The following is a 19,523-nucleotide window of genomic DNA, read 5'->3' as shown; positions in this document are numbered from 1 at the left end:
TCTTGCCACTCTGATGAATTCATTAACTTCAGTAGCTTTGTTGTTGATTTTTCAGGATTATCTAGGTATAGGATCATAACATCTGTGAATAATGAAAGTTTTACTTCTTTCTTTCCAATTTGGAAAACTTTTATTTCATTTTCTTGCCTGATTTCTCTAGATGGAGACTCTTGTACTATAATGTTATGCTGTTCATTATAGTGCAAGAGGTTCCATCTTGAGCAATCAGGCAAGAAAAAGAAATAAAAGTTTGCTTTTATTAATGCATAGTAAATTTATTTATATTTGGCTATTGGAAATTTTCCTACTGTGATTTTGTTATTGATTTTAGTTTGATTCCATTGTGATCAAAGAGTACACTTTGTATGGTTATAGTTCTTTTACCTTTTTTGAGGTTAACTTTATGATCCAGGATTTGCTCTGTCTTGCTATAAATTCCATGGACACCTGAATAGAATATATTTTGTGCTTGTTGCTTATTCTCCTCTATGAATGTTGGTTAGACATAGTCAATGATGGCCTTGTTATCACTGGGTAGTGCTGAATGTCCTAACTCTCTTTTAGGCCTCCTCTGACACTGCTTCAGTTTTCTCTTTGGTGTTTGTCTGAGGTTGAGCAGATATTGTCTAAATGGTTTCATCTCATTAGGTTGATTTCTACCTTGTCTTTTGAATAGAAAGGGCAGATTTCTCCTGGGGCTTTTTTTTTTTTTTTTTTTTTTGTCTGTGTCCACTGGCATTTCTGGGTTGCCTGTTTTATTTTTTAGCTATAAATGTGATATATATGAGGCAAGAAAGAATCCCAGGAAAATTACTACTCTGTTGTTCCTTTCGTCCAAAGCTTTCTAACTATTCTGCCTTCTTTACACCACTCAGAGTGATTGTTTTAGTTATAATGTCTAAGGTTTTAATTATACTTAGCAGGTGAAATAAGGAAAAGTACAAGTACTTCATCTTCTTTGATGTGAAAGTCTCCTCTACTGTTTTGAAAATCATGCTCTTGAATATCCATGTAACTCCAGAGACCTAATACTGCTCAAACTCAATACAGTAGATTTACTAAAATATACATATTTAGTCATTAGATTGACTGAAATAGTCTGTGTATGATCACTTTGGATATTTTCCTTATTTTAACCATTACCCAATTTCGAATTCAATATATGTGAAAGAAAAAAAGCAAACAAAGATAAATTTAACCCCCAAATACTAAGGTTAATGCTGTATAATAGTATAAAGCTTATGCTACTAACTTTTTCAAAAGGTAACTATTCTCATATATATTATTTGCATTTTCTTCATATATATTGAGTCTTTCCTCTCATGGGATATTTTTCATACCTTCTTCAAGTTTCTGACTCATTTTGCTAATAATCCTGACTTAATTTCAAATATTTTGAATGAGCAGATTTATAGTTAATGTTTTCTCTGGTATCTATGGATCTGTAGTCACCCTTGTGCCATGAAATTCTACGTAAGGAAGAAATTTCTTGTAAGGAAGGAGTGATATAGGCTTCAGATTCTAACTGAATGGAATGTGGAATTCTTGTTCATTACCTGTACTAGTGTAAACTTGAATAGCCATTCATTCTGAGCCTGTTACTACCATGTAAAAGGGAAATAAATAATAACATTATGGCATTTTACTGGTTAAGAAAACTATTTGTGAAAGCACTGATTCAGTGCCTCGAACATACATGATGCCCTATTAATGTTACTTATTTTCTTTCCTCTATGCAATAATTAAATACAATATGAAAAAGTTACTTTCTGGTGTGTAAATGTTTTGGGTTAATAAAGCTCCCTATTTCTTTTTTGCCCATCTCTTTGTACTCTTAAAACATTTATATGGGAGGATCTTTATACTTCCATTTTGTTTTTCTTTATTTGTTTCTGTATTTCATTCTCAGCTTCTGCTTCTACTTATAAAAGCTTAAAATCCAATTTATCTAGGATTTCTTCCTACTTGACTTTCTTATCAAAGTAAGATCTAACTCAGCATTGTTTAAATCCCGCAATTGGAATATATATATGCTTTCTGTACAAAGCTAATAATATGTGGTAGAATTTTGGGGAAAGCACAGGAACTTTAAAGGATTAAAAATCCTATGTATGGGAAACGGACTTGGCCCAGTGGTTAGGGCGTCCATCTACCACATGGGAGGTCTGCGGTTCAAAGCCCCAGCCTCCTTGACCCGTGTGGAGCTGGCCCACACGCAGTGCTAATGCGCGCAAGGAGTACCCTGCCACGCAGGGGTGTGCCCCCCCTAGGGGAGCCCCACGCGCAAGGAGTGCGCCCCTTAAGGAGAGCCGCCCAGCGCGAGAGAAAGTGCAGCCTGCCCAGGAATGGCGCCGCCCACACTTCCCACGCCGCTGATGACAACAGAAGCGGACAAAAAAACAAGACGCAGCAAATAGACACAGAGAACAGACAACCGGGGGAGGGGGAGGAAATTAAATAAATAAATAAATCTTTAAAAAAAAAAATCCTATGTATATCATGATATTGACTATGTTACCTAAAGAAAATATTGGAACTCAATGGAATAAACATTTATCAGTGGTTATTTCTACATTTTTAAAACTTTCTAGTGGAGTGGAAAGAAGACAGATAAATTAACTGGAAATATCAATATTTATCAAAACAATGTTTTATAGTGATGGATGGCAAAAGAATTCCTATAAAACATTAATAATAATAATTATGCATGTCCATATACAGGGTGCATGTATATCTGTGCATAAGCATGGGAATTCAGTGAATTCTTGGGAACAAGGCAATCTCAGTAGGGAAGTTTTCAGTCTTTTACCATTGAGTATGTTGTTCGTTAAGGATTTTTCATATATGTGTTTTATGATGTTGAGAAAGTTTCCTTTGATTCCTATCTTTTGGGATGCTTTTATCAAGAAAACATCCTTGGTTTCAAAATTAGAGTAAATTTCTTCCACTAGTAATGATTACTCCTTAGGGTTCTAGTACTTGAGAATCCATCTAGTTCAGAAGCAAGTAATAGTGTCCAATTATTTGTTGTGGTTCTGGTTGAAAAATACCTTTGTGTATTACAAGATAATATTTCGTAGAGGTGATTATCCTAGGTAATATTCAGGACTTCCTTTCTTCCTTCCTCTTTCCAGGCCTCCTTCCTCCCGCTCCTTCTAACTGCCTTTCTTCTTTCTGTTTACATTTGTTTGGCCTTCATGTGATAAATACATTTTTATATATTGGTGAAAAATCTACTTTAATAACCACCTTCTCTGTTTCCACACATGTGCGTGTGCACACACACACCCACACACAGGATTTAACAGGAGTATTTTAGTCACAGCTTCAGTAGAAAACTTAGTATAAAGAAAGCTGGTGATGAGGGCAAGTCTGCTTTGAAGAACATTAGAAATAATATTAAAAATAAAATTAAAATACTTGATTATTTGAATGTTTCCAATTGTCATATCTTTCTTTGATTCTCATTAAATAGCTATAATTCTTCATTGAATAATCTCTATTTATGAAAAACCTTTTGAAATGCCGTTTGAATATTGACAAGATTTCCTTGCTTTTCTTATTTTATATTGAAAAATTGGAAAATAAATTGAAATGAAAAGTCCTCTGAGTGTCATACTCCTATCTTTGTAATTAAAATAACTATAGTTTAGAAAAGATGGTATGGTCATTTCTATTTTATTTATGCACAAACCTGTTTTCCATGTACTCACTCCAAGAGAAAGATGTACAATTTATTGAAGGGTTGCCCAAGAGAAATTAAGTGATTGTGCTGGTGTCCAGGTCATTTGTGGTTAGAGTTGTGGCTTTTGATTTTGTCTACATAATTTCTGGATTGTCTTTGCATTGCAGATGCTCTTTTTTATATTGCTAAGGTCATAAAGTTTCGTATTAAATGTTCATTGTTTAATTGCCTCATACTCAGCTGTTATGAAGGCCAAAATCATGTAGACTAAAATTATTGGCAGCTTTCCAAGTGATGATCTTTTGTGTAGCTGTGAATTAGATGGCATGCAAGAGATGAAAGAAAGGGGAAAATGATGTAAACGAAATCCTGACAATAGATGCTAGAACTTCTTTCTTTCTGCCTACCTTGTTCTTATCACTATTTGCCTTCTTATAATCTACTTTCCAATAAATGATGATGATAATAAAAGCAATGCTAAATGCATTGGCAGAAAAAAAGTGTACAATATTATATAACTACATATTAGATTTAAGTGGAATGAATGTAGAATTTTTAGAGAGATATATTTTCTAGTGGCCTTGGAAAAATAATAGATTTCTTTGAAGAGCTAGAGAGATCTGATTCTTTGCAAAATAAAAAGTCCTTACCATAATATAGCAAGTGTTCTCCATTCCTTTGTCCAGGGAATTAAATTTTTCTAATGTAAAGCCCATTACTAGATAGCTACACTGAGAATCATTTTGCTGAAGGAATAAGATGAGTTTATGGGAAATTTCATAACTCTATTAGAGGATTTGGCTGTAGTGTGCTGTGCAACTATTGTAACATTTTATAGCTGCACTGCACATAATATGTATTTCTGTTACAAAATGCTTTGGTCTGATTATTAAGTAAGAACAACCTAAATAAAGAACAGATATTATTAAAGATCTGTGCATTTAAATAACATTATTCTTAATAAAAGAAAAATAAAGATATAAAACAGTCATTATTCCTTTAATGTAATAAATCATTTCTAAACACTTCTTTCATTTTGATTTTTAAAAACATAAATTTCTATTGAGAACTGATACTGATTCCTTTTCCTTTCTTGTCGGTCATGAATGACTATGTGATGAAATGATCTTCTCTGTAAAATTTAATGTTAATGAAGAGGACACTTTCTCTTGAGGGCTATAAATGTTCCTGGGGTCCTTGGTGTGTACCATCTCTCAGTATGTTTACACACTGATTATGCTAGGATCCTGTATTAGCTGGACAAACTTTTTCCACTTTGATATGCTGTTAAAAATCTTGAAGTGGAAAAAAATTCCCCAGAAATTTTTCTAAATACTTTAAGACTGAGTTTAAGAACCAATTTCTTTGGTGTTTGCCTCCAACTACTACAAAGTAGTTAAAAAATAGGCTTTTCATCAGATACAAGACAATTATATTTGCCTCCTTTGAACCATAATAAAATGTTAGAGAAAGGAAAATCTTGGTATTATACCCCTTCATTTCAAGTTTGATCTCTCTGCAGTTTAAGTTTTCTGACAGTTAACCATGGCTTCTACATCTAGGTCTGAATGAAAATATACATTTGCATATAATCCCTATTGGTATTTTGATAATATAATGTTAATTGCATATATGCATATCTTTGATCAGAGTTGGGATATATTTGATCTAATTCTCATTAGATTTAAAATTCTCAAGGCCAGGGTATCTGACTGGCATTTCTTTGCATTATATCCACTACCTAACATGTATTTTTTCCCATGTTTAAGTGCTCAAAAATTATTTGTTCATTGATTTTCAATTAAGATAAGTCACATTGCTCAACTTTGATGATAAGTGTCATAAACTGCAAATAACTGGCACTTGCATCTCCCAATAAAATTTTTTGCTCTGTGTCAATGTTTTCAAGAGTCAGGAAATGAAACATCCTAACGTGAAATCAGACTTCCCAAATCTGTTAAGAAATTGAGTTTGAGTTTCCCACAACTTTTCAGTGAAGGCTTAGAATGGTTTTAACTTAAGAGGAAATATAGTTTAGAGTCAGATAAACATAACTGAGTAATTTCTTTCAATATCAAATCAGGAAGGCTGCCTAAACCACTGTCCCACAAGTACTTGATGTTTTAGGCAAAATAATGATGACACTATATCTTTTGGATTAAAAATCCTTAGTGAAAATTACTTTGCGGAGTTAAATGATTCATTTTAAAAGTGGGAAGAGATCCTTACATAATGTAATATGATAAATGCAAAGAAAAATCCAAAATTCGACATAGCTTTCTGTATATATAAAAAATGGAATGTTAAGGGCTTATCTCATTAGATTTTTATACAGATACACCATTTTGTGCTTTGTGGAGATCTTAAATTGTTACAGGGTACTCATGCTGATGAATACCTTATTTAAATCTAAATCTTTTCACACATTCACCATCATTAAACAGTAAGAAAAGGAGCCACCTTTCTGTGTTACCTTCTTCCTCCATGGAAATCCAAATCTATTGTATTGCAATGCTTAACTTTACCTAATGCCCTAAGGAAATATTTTGATGGAAAACCCTGAAAGTATCACAAAAATTAAAGTCAAGTTATTAGTTTGTTTTTAATCTGTAGTATAAACACATACATGGTACTTTGATGTAAGAAGTCCAATACAATGAAAAAATAATAATATTAAAAATCTTCAATATAAACACTAGATATGATAATATTCCTCTTTTACTCTTGCTTCCCTTTTTGTTTATAATTTGTTTCCTGAAAATTGCCTTGTTGAGTTTCTTTGGAATATGTATTCTTTTCAACTTTCAGAATTACAAGAATTGCAGTATTAGTGTTTTAAAGGTGGAGTAAAGCCTATAGAATAGAATGATGGAGGTTAATCATTTGAAAAGGCAGACACTACTAAACAAATCTTACATGCATGAACAACATGTTGATTCATTTTAAATGTTACTCAGCATCTGAAATTTCATACCAGCTTGTTAAAAGAATAAAATACAATTTTGATTCTAAACATGATACTTACAATTTCAAGCATAGCTGAATTTATGATAGAGTCATGAAAACAGAACATAAAAATGGTATATATTTCCAAAAGCATCTAGGAACTATTTTGCTGTCTCAATCTGAGATTACTTTTGCTATTGAAAAGGAAATACAAAGCAAATAAACGAAATCAGTTGTGCTTTTCGTAATGTGGAGCCAGCTGTTTCCAGGACTTAAGCTATTGTGTGTACAGTCTTCCCGAATCCATGGGTATCATTTAGTGCTGCTTTTAGTAGTTTCCTGCTTGCTGAGGTTTCACCTCATTCTTGGCCTTGATGGGCCAAAAAAATTCCTGCTAAAAGCACTATGTGAAAGGTGAGCTTTGCTCCCATGTGGTTAGCAATTTAAATCTTTGCTGTTTTTGGCTCAAACTGATTTCTCAGAAACTGTCATTGAAAGTTTTTGTCTAATGCTTTTTCATAATTTGTTAGAAATGCGTCACAATAATGCAGGGTATTTGTGATGGGGTGATGTATGGGAGCTCTGCATGATGTTTTGCATGTTTGTTTTGTAAGTTCATAACTTTTATTATACATTTATTGTTTATGTATGTTCTTGTATGCATATTACACTTCAATAAAAAAAAGAAAAAGAAAAAAATGTCTTGTCTACATGTTGCATGTGGAAATGGAAGGGAATTGTTGTTCTCATGGGTTACTGTTGCTACTGAAATATTCAGGAATCCAGGCACACTGCATAATTATTGACACCACCATACGAAGTGTGATCATCACGCTCCAAGTTTAGGAGAAATTAAATTTGTGTGAACCAACATGTTTTTTATTGATGACTAATTTATTTAAAATTTTATACACAAATCTTTACTATTTACTACTGCCTGTGACAGTTTAAAGTTCTTTTATAAATCCCCAAAGAAAAAGATTATGCTTTTGAACTAATCCATTCCTGTGGGTATGTGGTCCTTTTGATTGGACCACATCAGTAAGGCACGACACGGTTTGGATTTCCACCCTCTTGCACCCTCCATATATAAATGGAGACACAGCAGACGAGATGCACAGGAATAGGGAGCCCTGCATATTGACCTGGTCATGTAAGAGAGGGGACTCCAGGTTCGCCTGAACCTGCAGAAAGGAGGAGAAACCCTGAGAAGCTAAGAGGGGTCTCAGGCTGGAATCAGCAGGTTGCAGAGGCACAGAAAGAGGCCCCTGAGGGGCTGGGCCCGAGGAGCAGTTCAAGGTTGAGGAGCAAACCCAGCCATATGCCTGATTGCCAAGTAACAGGAGGCCAGGATCACCAGTAACTAATTTTGGTGAGAAAGCATCTCTGATGGTGCCTTTATTTGGACATTTCATGGCCTCAGAACTGTAAGCTTTTCCCCTGATAAAATTCCCACTATAAGAACCAACCCATTTCTGGTATTTTGTATTGGCAGAACTTGGCAAACTAAGATATTAATTACTGATTAATTACTGATTTTGTCATGCTACTTCCTAAGTCAGACCTTATCATGTACACAAATACTATATAACACCGTAGAATGGACAGGGATTTTGGAAACTAATAAATATGTGTTCTGATATGAGCACTAGGACTTACTAGCTTTTTTATTTTAGGGCAACTAGCAAGTACTCTGAGTCTCACTTTCCTCATTTGTAAAAACTCCACCGGGTTGTTGTGATAGCTAAATAAATGTTGCAAATCTCTTTGCACTGTATCAACCACATAGATGGTTCATAAAACGTAGTTTTATCTAATTTGAATTCTTTTTTATTTTGTCCTTAACCAATATTTTTGCCCCAATGAAAGGTCAAAAACTCTTATATTGCTGTTGTTTCCTGTTTAACTGTTGGTGAGTGGATTTTTTTTTTTCAATGTTTCCTGGCTATTTATAATTTTCCCTTAATTACCTGTTCATGTTTTTTTCTATATTCTTCTAATATGATTTGTTTTCATTATAGATTTTAATGTATTATATGTCCTGCTGTCCATTTAAACATATTCCTGTTCATTTTATGTGGATAGTTTTTTTGCTTACAAGCATTTTAAGATTTAAAATAGTAAAATTTTATTTGTTATATCTGTTTATAGTTTCATCCTTAGAAATGCATTTCCATCCCTCAATGTTATACATATCCAGAATATCTTCTTCTTGATTTTTCCTTTTTTTAACCTCTTAATAAATTTATTTTCAAAATATTTTCATTATTTTCCAATTAAATTTCTCCCCCAGAGATATACACTGAATCTTAAGTATACAGATGCTCTTAAGTTCCCCTCCCCAAGAAATTTAAAGACACCTTTCAAATAAAAATAATTTTACCTTTAAGATTTTTTAAAAAGCAATATCACTCAAAGTTGATAATTCTGAATTACCTGTTTGCTGACCAAATTTTAATACAAAAGGTTAACTTCTAAATAAATGAGCAATAACACAATTGCAAACTACTAACATATTCTACTCTATTCCAGTGAAACAATTCTCAGGGATTACATTTGCAATGGAACAAAATGTGTGAGCAGTGGACTATAAAGCACCGCCTTCCGTGGCTGAGTCTATAGTAGCTCTATCTTAAGGTTCTTAAGCTTCTTCAGATGGTTCACACTCGGATTCACTAATTACACTGGGCTTTGGCATTGTCTCTGTCAACACCACTAGCCTCAGCAAATGGAAATCACAGAATGATTTCAAATCAGCAGAATGTTTCCTCTAAAATTCTAGAATATCCTTTTCAAGGTGTTTCAGAGCCTGAATATTCTTCTCAATATTGCTCAGCTCTTGAAGAACAAAATTGTGAAACTGTTCTAGTTTATTCATTCTGTGCAAATATACCTGGTTTAAAAAGATTGACTAGGCAATTTTGTGCTTTCTTTGCATTCTTCGAATAAAGTTGACTCTTTCTGTAGCTAACTTGGTATTTCTTTTTTTCTTTTCAGGATAGTCTTTTAGTGAAGTTTTTAAAGATTGAGTTGAGGGCAGAAACACTTAAGCTTTCTGGCATAACTTCTGGCGATGGGGTAGAAGTCTCTCCTGCCAAGTCTTCTTCTTCAGTCACCAAGGAAGGGGATCCAGGAGCATCCTCCTTTTCCGATGCTGACTGTTTCCATTTAGGAAAACTATCTGCTCTCTCTTCAAAGTTTTGCAGCTTATGCTTGAAGCTAGTGCTTTTCATCTCTTGGTTCATTAGGTTAGATGCATTTTCTTCAACTTCTGCCTGCTCCGCGAAGAGTGATTTCTCAGTGGAGGAGGACTTTGAAGTTATTTTGTCTGGGTAGAATCTTCAGGAGTTAAAAAGGTAGAAATACTCTGGAATTTTGGTCCAGAAGTTTTTTGAGGTGTGGTGTTATTTTGCCTGGAGGTATCTTTTTGTGATGGTGTTAGAAGTTTAACTTGGTTCTTTCTCGTGATCATTGCCACTACTGAGAGGGAAAAAAGGCAAAACTCTTAGGTTACTTCTGAATCTTGTCTTTTTATAATTGGAATATGGTTTTAGAGATTTCATTTTTTGCGTAGTGGTCTTAGATTTTTCACTGGTACTATTACTTGGATCTTGATTGTTCTCATAGAAAAGATGCTTCCTGTTATTAAGCATAATGCTTGTGTCTTTCTTCTTGTAACCCTTGAAAGCAGAATTTGCCTGTATTTGTCATTTAATTTAGGAACCTGAATTTTAACTGATGGTTCTTGTAAATCTGAAGACGAATAAAGTTTTGAAGTAACTCGTGTATCTTCTGGTTTCAAATTTGGGAGTGAAATATCGGCTGAATTTGCTTGGGCTGGCTCAGACTGTCACATAAGTGGGGAGTTATTAGGCAACGGTCACCTTCAATGCTCATTAACTCTGCCCGGTCAGTGGATTCTTCTCTCTGGTCTGTCTCTTTTCTGTGGCTACTGGGAATCTTGGAATCTTCTTTCTCAAACTCACCAAGAAGTTCTGAGGAGATTTTTATTTGGCAAAATCTGTTTGTCTTCTCCTAAAGCTTTAATGGAAGCTTGTGATATATTGAATTGCAAATCAAAATGTGTTTCTATGACATAGAGGTGCAATGGACACAACCAATCCAATGTCCACATAGAAAAGGTGGCATTGGATTGGGAAAAGTGGACATGGTGGCTGATGGGTATGGGGAAAGGCAGGAAGAGATGAGAGGTGGAGGCGTCTTTGGGACATGGAGCTGCCCTGGATGGTGCTTCAGGGGCAATCACCGGACATTGTAAATCCTCACAGGGCCCACTGGATGGAATGGGGGAGAGTATGGGCCATGATGTGGACCATTGACCATGAGGTGCAGAGATGCCCAAAGATGTACTTACCAAATCCAATGGATGTGTCATGATGATGGGAATGAGTGTTGCTGGCAGTGGGGAGAGGTGGGGTGGGGGTGGTGGGGTTGAATGGGACCTCATATATATATATTTTTTTAATGTAATATTATTACAAAGTCAATAAAAAATAAAAAAAAATAAAAAATAAAAAAAAAAACAAAAAAAACACCAAAATGTGTTTCTATTTTCATAACATCTTTGTTGCCGACAATAATTAGGCTTCTTCAGGTAAAAAAAGAGCATCTTCATATTCTCTGTTTCTATTATGCTGAAGTTAATCTTCTTGCATTTTTATGGTAGCTTTTGTATATTTAAATCTTTAAGCATCTAGAATTTATTTTGGTGTATAGTGTGTGCTAGAAACCTTTTTTTTTTTTTTTTTTTTTTTTTTACATTTTTACAATGCTTAGTCAGTATTTCTAGGATCACTGGCTGGAGAATTCACTTTTCCTTATTTACTTGTAAACAATTTTTTTGGGGTCATATATTACATTTTTATATGGCTGTTGTGATAGATTTGTTTGAAGGGTATTTTTCTCCCATATGGTGCCCCTATCTAACCTCTAGGGAAGGGGCACATGTATCACTTTAGCTTTTCCCCCAGCTGATTTATCATTAATTGGTATATGCTTCTTCCGTTCCAATAGACTGCAATGATGCTGCTGACCTAAAATGAATAGGAAAGGTGGTACGCCTTTTCCTCATGTTCTGCATGCCATTGCATCTGACTTTTCAAAAGAAGTTATACAGTATATATCAGGGAATATTTAAGCAATTCTTATTAAAGGAATCAAAGCTGTAGTGAAACTGCACAGGGCTAGCACTATAGATTGGATGTGCCCTGGTCTAACCGCTTTAATTCTTCCTACTGCATAGAGGGTGAACTGCCTAGCCTAGCTTCTTGAAGGAAATCCTACAAAATCACCCCCATGGTGTTTTATCCATGCAAGTTCTTTATTCTGAATTCATGTTCTTTCTCTTTCTCTTCCTCTTTGTGCTTCCTCCCTTTGACTCCTTCTCTGAGGTTTTATTTTGTCAGTTTCCTATAACAGCCCACCTCTCCCTAAAGGAATAATCAAATCTCAATACCGTCTTGAGTCCTGCAAATTTTGCAGCCTTTACTTATGATTTTCAGTGGCTTTCCTCCTTAGTAATTGTTCTTTAGAGAATAGAAGCATTTGTGCTGGGAGTAGAGGGCAAAGAGTTTAGCCTGATCCTCTAAATAGGTGGGGGCTTTCTACTTAGAATCAGAATGACTTATTCTTCTTTACTGAATATTAAATAAAAACATATTAGAAATGATGCCACTTATTTTTTCCAAGCACCTTCAAGAAAAATATGGTATTCATACAAAGTAGATAAGGGCAAATTTTACTATTATTTGTGGTTCCTGCCTGTTATTCAGTAAGACTTGAGAAAAATAATATCACATGAATGAGATAAAAGAAGAAAAGTATTGTGAAAATCTAGAAGTCAGAGGCCAGCAAGGGAAGGTATTGAAGTGAACCTCCTCCTCCCATCTCTGAAGCTCCATAATCTCACAAATTGGCATGCTCAATTATAGTTCGTGTTTCAGGGATAGGTTTGTGCTATTGACCTCCTCTCTCATCATCATTCTTTTTTCATAGGGCAGATGTAAGAGCAGCCATGTCTGTGGGTAAAAAAGAGACCACTGGACCTTCAGGAAGCATCACCCACTGGCAAACACCCATTCTAGATGGCTCACATTTATATGCATAGAAGGTTATTTTTGACAAATCTCAGAATTTTGCAAGTCCTTCCACACATGGCTTTCCAGTTTAATCTCTCATTATGCCCCATTCCAAGTTGCTCATTCTTTTTCTTGTACTTATCCATTCTCCTCTCTCCTCTCTCCAGGATTATAAATGTTATTTCAGACTCCTGGATAATTTTCCTAACTCCTTTCTAACCTAATCCTTCAAGATTCATTTGAGTTTCATCTCCATCTTAAAGTCATGGGTGCTCTTCTCCCAGCTCCGGCATGAAATAAACTTTCCTGTTTATAAACAGTATCTCTATCATCTACTCATATGTTAATTATACCTATATCTTCTATTAAAAACTCTTACTGCTATTTACATTTGAAATCTATGCACCTATCTTCCTCAACTAGGGTATGTAACCCATACTTTATTTCGATTTGTCCTACCTGGATAGTGCCTTATAACTAGTAAGTACTCAACAAAATTTAATTTTAATTAAGTTAGTAGTTGCTAAAATATTTTTCAATATCCATTTGTGAATGTAAATAGAATTTTCCTCTTTTTTGTTATTATATTTTATCTTAAAATGAATGCAAAAGACTCTAACCATCCTCATCTTATTATTTTTAGTCTATTATTTTACAAAATGCTAGCATTAATTCAATTAATGTTTTTTACTATTTTTTTTATCAATGATCCATGTGCTAGTGAAACTAGGTCTTTATGGAATCTATAGATGGAAAATGTCTCAGTATTCTCAAGAGTCCTTTAAGTGATGAACTCCTGTCTCATGGTTAGTTTAACAGATTCTCATCATGAAGGGTATCAGCAAAACAGTAATTGGTGACATTCTTATTATTCTATTGAACTAGTGGGAATACTCAAGTAACACATAATTGACATTTACCTTGTCCTAAGATATTCACTTTTAATAGAACAGAGAATTAAAAAACATAAAAAGAATATTTTATCCCTGATGTTGAAATTACTTTGTCAACAATGACTTTGGTAACTAGCACCAAAAAATTTTATGTAAGTTATGATGCTAATACCTTGAATTTATAGCTACAAAAACTTCTCTTATTTTTGCTAATAATTTTGCCAGTGATATATACTTCAGATATTTTCATCAAGAATTTGGTTTCTTAATTTTATGTATTCTTTCAACAAACATTTATTGAGCATCTAGTATGTGCAAAGTGTTGAATGAGAGTCTGGAGAACCTTGGTAAGTATTCTACTTTATTCCTCTATACTAGTATCACCTCTGAAGATGAACAAGGGAAATCAAACACATGATTATGATATAGAGCAAACTTGTACTTGGCATTCTCCTGTCCTCTATTTTAGCATACGTTCTGTTTAACTAGATACTCCATGGTCTCAGCTGCCACATGGCCACTCAGTGTCTCCCAATGACAATTCCAAGAAATGAATCAAAAAGGAAACAACACATGAAAAGATAAAATTCCTTACAAACACTATGTTTCTGAGTCTGACGAAGTGAAAAGGAATACAAATAGAAACCAAATATTTTTAAACGTTGATAATGGTAGTTGATTCTTGGAAAGTACAAAATATACAGAATTCTTCATTAATGTGTCATATATTCTGTTTTTATTTACCTATTATGTATGGATTAGATTTTATAAAAACAGCCACTTCTGATGACAGATTTTCTCATTAGTTTTTATATTTCCTTTTTTGACTTGAGGTACAGACATTTCAAACAGCAGAATAAAATACTTTTTTAGCATTTCTATTTCTTATTTCCTTTAATTTCATTAGTGTAACTATTATACACATTTATGAGAGCTGGGTTGGCACCTTAAGGCTTATAGAATTGAGTGAGGTATGGTTTGTCACCCAAGAACCTGCATTTCAGCAAGGGTTGCTATGAATATTCAGTAATGACAAAAAGTGTCCCACAAAGAGTTTATATATAAAAGAGTTATATATAAGAGTTCTCAGAATGTCACACACAAAAAACATATACTTCATAGAATTATTGAAGTTTTGTGAAGGAGTTGGACTTTTGCTGAAAGGTATATTGAATGGCATGGAAAGGGGTACATTTATTAGAAGATGATACTGAAATACAGGGGGTGTGATTGAAAGTAATGGGAATTAAAGATGAAAAGGTAGATTGGGAACAGATTATGAATATTTTGAATGCCTTGGTAGTGGATTTAGGCTTTATTCTGTGGGTGATGTGGAAACATTGATTTTACTCTGAGACTGCAATAAGAGAAGCTGTACAATATTATAAATATGGAGAACATTTTCAATTAGGCAAGCAATTTATTTCAAATACTTGACTGAAACTGGTAATAGTGACAGTTTGACAACAGAGAAGGACAGATTAACATCATCATAGGTGATTTCTTTTTAAGAATAAGATATAATCCAAACTTTTATCAGAATCTATTCTCCTGTAAAACACAGTTTCCATAAAACCCAGTTTAGCATAGATATCAAGAGTATTTTCCTCTGGTACTAGAGTTTGTATATTTGATTTCCACTTCTTTGATCTTCTAGCTAGGTGATCTTGGACTTATTAATGAAACTTTCTATGTTTTAATTTTCTCGTCTATAAACTGTAGATAAAAAAGTAACTCATTGGGTTGTTGTAAAAATTAAATGTGGCAATGCATGAAGTATACCTACAATAGTTGTTAGGACATGGTGGGTTCCTCCAAAATAGGGGCTAATGTTATTATAATAATTATTTTTATGTAGTAGATAATAGCATAGAACTCCTCAGAGTTGTCACATGATGAACATTTTATTAAATTCCAGAGCTCCCATAATCTATTTTTACATGTTAAAACATATTTAATGATGAATTGATTCATTAATTCATTCATAAGTTAGACATCACTTAGTGCTGTGAGAGTTTCCATTTCACTCATCCTCTGTTGAATGTCAGACATGTATTTTGGGTGGAATTGATCCACAAGCTCTTGAGCTAGGTCTTGATTGGCTCAAGCTGCTCATTGTCATCTCATCACTTTTGCTAAAGTGTTTGCTTTGGGTATGGGAATCTGCCTTAAATTGTTATCTGAAGTACACAATTTTTTTCACTGATTGGGGGAAGAAATTTTCTCTCTCTCTTTTTTTTTCCATTGGACAAGAACAAGAGAACATATGCAGGAGTTACTGGCTGCCATTTTTCGATCAAGAGAATAGAACTAGTCTAAGAATCACACCAAAACTAAGAAAGAAAATGTGTTAATTGAGACAGATAAATCCAGATCCTTATCTCATTGCCTGAACCAGGATAAGGCCACAGTTGAAGATAAATTTAGACTCTTCAGTAATCTGAAGACTCTTCCATAATCTGAACCAACATATGCCTGCCAGACAGCCTTTTCCTTTGAGATCCTAACTCCTGCTAGGCATTAATAGTTTCTACAAAGGTATTAATATGATTCTAAATCCTACCATATGCTTATTATAACTACTTCTTTTCTGCATCCTTTCTGTCTCAGACATTGTGGCTGTTTTTCATTTCTAGTCTCTCACTCTTTCCTCTTTGACTGTTAAGATCTTCTTCCATGTACGGAACAGATTCTATGTATTAAATTCTCTTTGATTGAAATACCTAAAGTGGTTTCTGTTTTCCTAACTACCATGACTGTTTTGGGGCTCTCACAAGTAAGAGATTATATTGTCCATTTGGAACTAAACAGTTTCAGCATTTTCAATAAAATGAAAGGACTAACTTCTTCTGTGCTTTGCCATGAGTTCCCTGTTATTAAATGTCATTTATACACTGGCCAAGTATGAGTCCATGATAGTGTCTACGTAATTACCACACACGTCATAAGTGCACTGTATGGAATTCTGTTCCTAGGGAAGATTGGTCTTGGGAGGTGAAATATAAAGGAACCTATTCTTAGGCAAAACCAAGTCATAGTCATTGGTAGTGACAAGTGTTAATTCAACAACAGTTCCAGAGAGAACAATAGTGTGCAGTTTCTTAAGTGTACATCTTCAGGGTGGGGAGGGAGGGAGTTAGGCAAAACAGTTGGATTCTTTCTATATAATTCATTCAGAAAGTCAGTTCCACTTGTTTATCTTTGGGCTTTCATTCTCAAGCACTGTTTCTAGAATAAAACTTGTATAGAGGAGCCTACCTATGTTTTGTGATCACCCTTAGGGCATATTTTTCATATTCAAAAAGACAAAAAATAGAAAGCATGAACCCCAACCAAAAAGTACACAATAAAAAAAGAAAAGGGATGGCTATAAATGGAGGTTTTATACCTCTTGTGCTTGATTCATTTAGAGGAAGTGATGCTTTATTCACGCAGAGAAATTATCTCTGACTCCTTTCTAAGCAGAGGTTGAATTTATGGTTTGAAGCAGCTCAATGGATGTCATCGGTAGTATTTTGACTTGAAGTTTGTGGCTATAGTAATTTGACCTTAGTTGTAAGTAATTCCTGCTGGACTGGAAGGCTGCAATGGAGGTGACTTAGAAAAGTGAAGAAAAACTTTTGTCAGACAGACTGATAATACTGCAGTACTCTATACTGCTGGTCCCTCATTCAGATGGGGCTAAGTTTTATAGATGTTGACATAGATTGATTCGTGTTTAGTATTGTTATTGAAGGCTTTCATTATTTTTGTCAGCAAAGGTAAGTGAGAAATTATGTAGTTTGGTTGATAATTTAAGACAAGGGAACATTTTATGTCCAACCTTTATACTTCTAAGGATATTAAAAAGAAATAAAAACTTGGGAGTGGTTTATCAGTTTATTAATAGTAAGTATTCTAGTACTCAAGTGTTATAGTGAAGTCTTAATGGCTGGGTATGCTTATCCTGGAGACCTAGAAGAAAGAAAGAACAAAATAGATGCCTTCATAAATTTTCTATACTTCGATGTGGAAGAGGAACAGTTATCCTGTGTAATCTCAGAAGAAAGAGCTAAAATTAAATGAAGATTAACTTCCTAATAAATTGATTTACCAGTGTTCATGAATGAAACAGTTTGTCTTGTGTAAAACTAGTGCTTTTCACTTTAAGGAGGAACAAAATAAATTTCAGGGATATTTTTATTTTGTAAAATTGACTACATGTCATCAAAATAAAATTCTTGATATTTTTCTGTACTCTTCACTATCCCAACCTACACCTCTCAAGACTTTCTTATATTAATAAATGGTATCTCTATCTCTATTAATTTAATTATATCAAATCATCACTTATCTAGACCAGAAATCAGCTATGGCCAGTCCACTGCCTGTTTTTGTATGGCCCTCAAGATAAGAATGTTTTTTACATTTCATAAATGGTTGAAAAAAGTCAAAAGAAAAATATTTTTTTGTGACATGTGAAATTATTTTAAAATCAAATTTTCATTTCTTGAAGTAAAGTTTCATTGGAGTACTGCCAAGCTTATTCATTTACGTATTCACTGTGGATGCTTCTCTACTATAAAAGCAGAGCTGAGAAGTCATTACAACAGAAACTGTATGACCCACAAACCTAAAATGTTAATCTTGTGTCTGTCTACAGAAAATTTTGCCAATCACTTATCTAAACCATTCAAGCAACATCCTTTCCAGCCTTCTGGCTTATATATCATAATCTGTTTCCCAACAAAGTAATCTTTCAAAAATGTATCAGGTCATTTGACTCCTTGTTTAAATACACCTTATCATGTCTTATAGGGTCTTGCATGATATGATCTTACCTATCTAGAGGTTTTGCCTCTTAATTTACCTCTTTCACTGATTCACCAAAGTTTAGCCAGATTGATCTATCTATTTCTAAAACATGTCAAACTATTACAATTCTTTTCTCTTTGCCTACTCTTCTCTCCCACTAAAAAGCACTTAATTTGGATCTTTGATTAACAAGTATCCTCGTATTTTAGAAGAAAGACAAGTGCTTGCCAACCTCTAAAATCTGAAAGAGATGTAAAGAGAGGAAGTATGACCTGGAATGAGAAAAGGGACTGGGGGTCAGGTTGAAGGGGTTCAATTCTGGTATTATCTAATAGACTTATGACATAGGAAAATTGACTTGACCTGTCTGTGCTCAATTCTTAAATCTGTAAAATAAAATAAAAAAAGTATTTCCCTCATGAGTTGTTTTAGAATTAATTGTGCTAATATTTGTAAAGGATTTGATGTCTGGCATATAGGAAAATGTATGTCAATGTTTGTTGAATAAGTAAAGAGAGAAAGCTACCAGGAATTTGTTTTGAATACCAGCTCCAGATCCCTTGTCTACGGGAAAAGCTTATCACTTATTTGAGGACTCTGGGGAAGATTTCAAAGGAAGATACATTGTTATTTACCTTGTTTTGATAAAGATAAATGTGTTGCAAAGAAAAGTTCAGGAAGAGGATGAGCTCTTTGGAAGATGGAATCTGTGAGATCTCAGAATTTAGCAGGTCTCTATGGACATCTGAGAATATCCTTAGTGAATTGGAGATGTGGAATGTCATGTCTATAAGAAGTAAGACGAGTTTGGAAATAAATGCCTAGGAAGAAGGGCATATTTAGACATGTGTCAACACTTCATCTAATTATTATAAAAGAATTGTGGATTAACAATTACTCATAGAATCAATGAGCTTCTTTTTTTAATTTTTTTGAAGGGATGCCCATTGCAGTCTCCTAGAAGTGAGGTACGATTGAAGTTTTAATTGGTGGATTTATAAAATTATCTGAACCTAAGTATTCTGAAAAGGAATTGGACTCTGGTGAGGGAGTGATGTGAAATATAATTTTCAAAAATTAATTCTTAACAAAATAACTTTGGGTAAT

The 19,523-nt window shown here is 34.0% G+C and overlaps 1 pseudogene; it reads right to left on the bottom strand.

The window, feature by feature from the left end:
- Window positions 1–9,272: 9,272 nt before the first annotated feature.
- Window positions 9,273–10,284, bottom strand: LOC111758738 (synaptonemal complex protein 2-like pseudogene; annotated as a pseudogene).
- Window positions 10,285–19,523: the final 9,239 nt, after the last annotated feature.

The sequence above is a fragment of the Dasypus novemcinctus genome, chromosome 4 (assembly GCF_030445035.2).
Source record: "Dasypus novemcinctus isolate mDasNov1 chromosome 4, mDasNov1.1.hap2, whole genome shotgun sequence".
NCBI classification, from domain to species: domain Eukaryota; kingdom Metazoa; phylum Chordata; class Mammalia; order Cingulata; family Dasypodidae; genus Dasypus; species Dasypus novemcinctus.
Note: the sequence above shows the minus strand (reverse complement) of the source record. Positions and strands in the feature narration are given on the sequence as shown.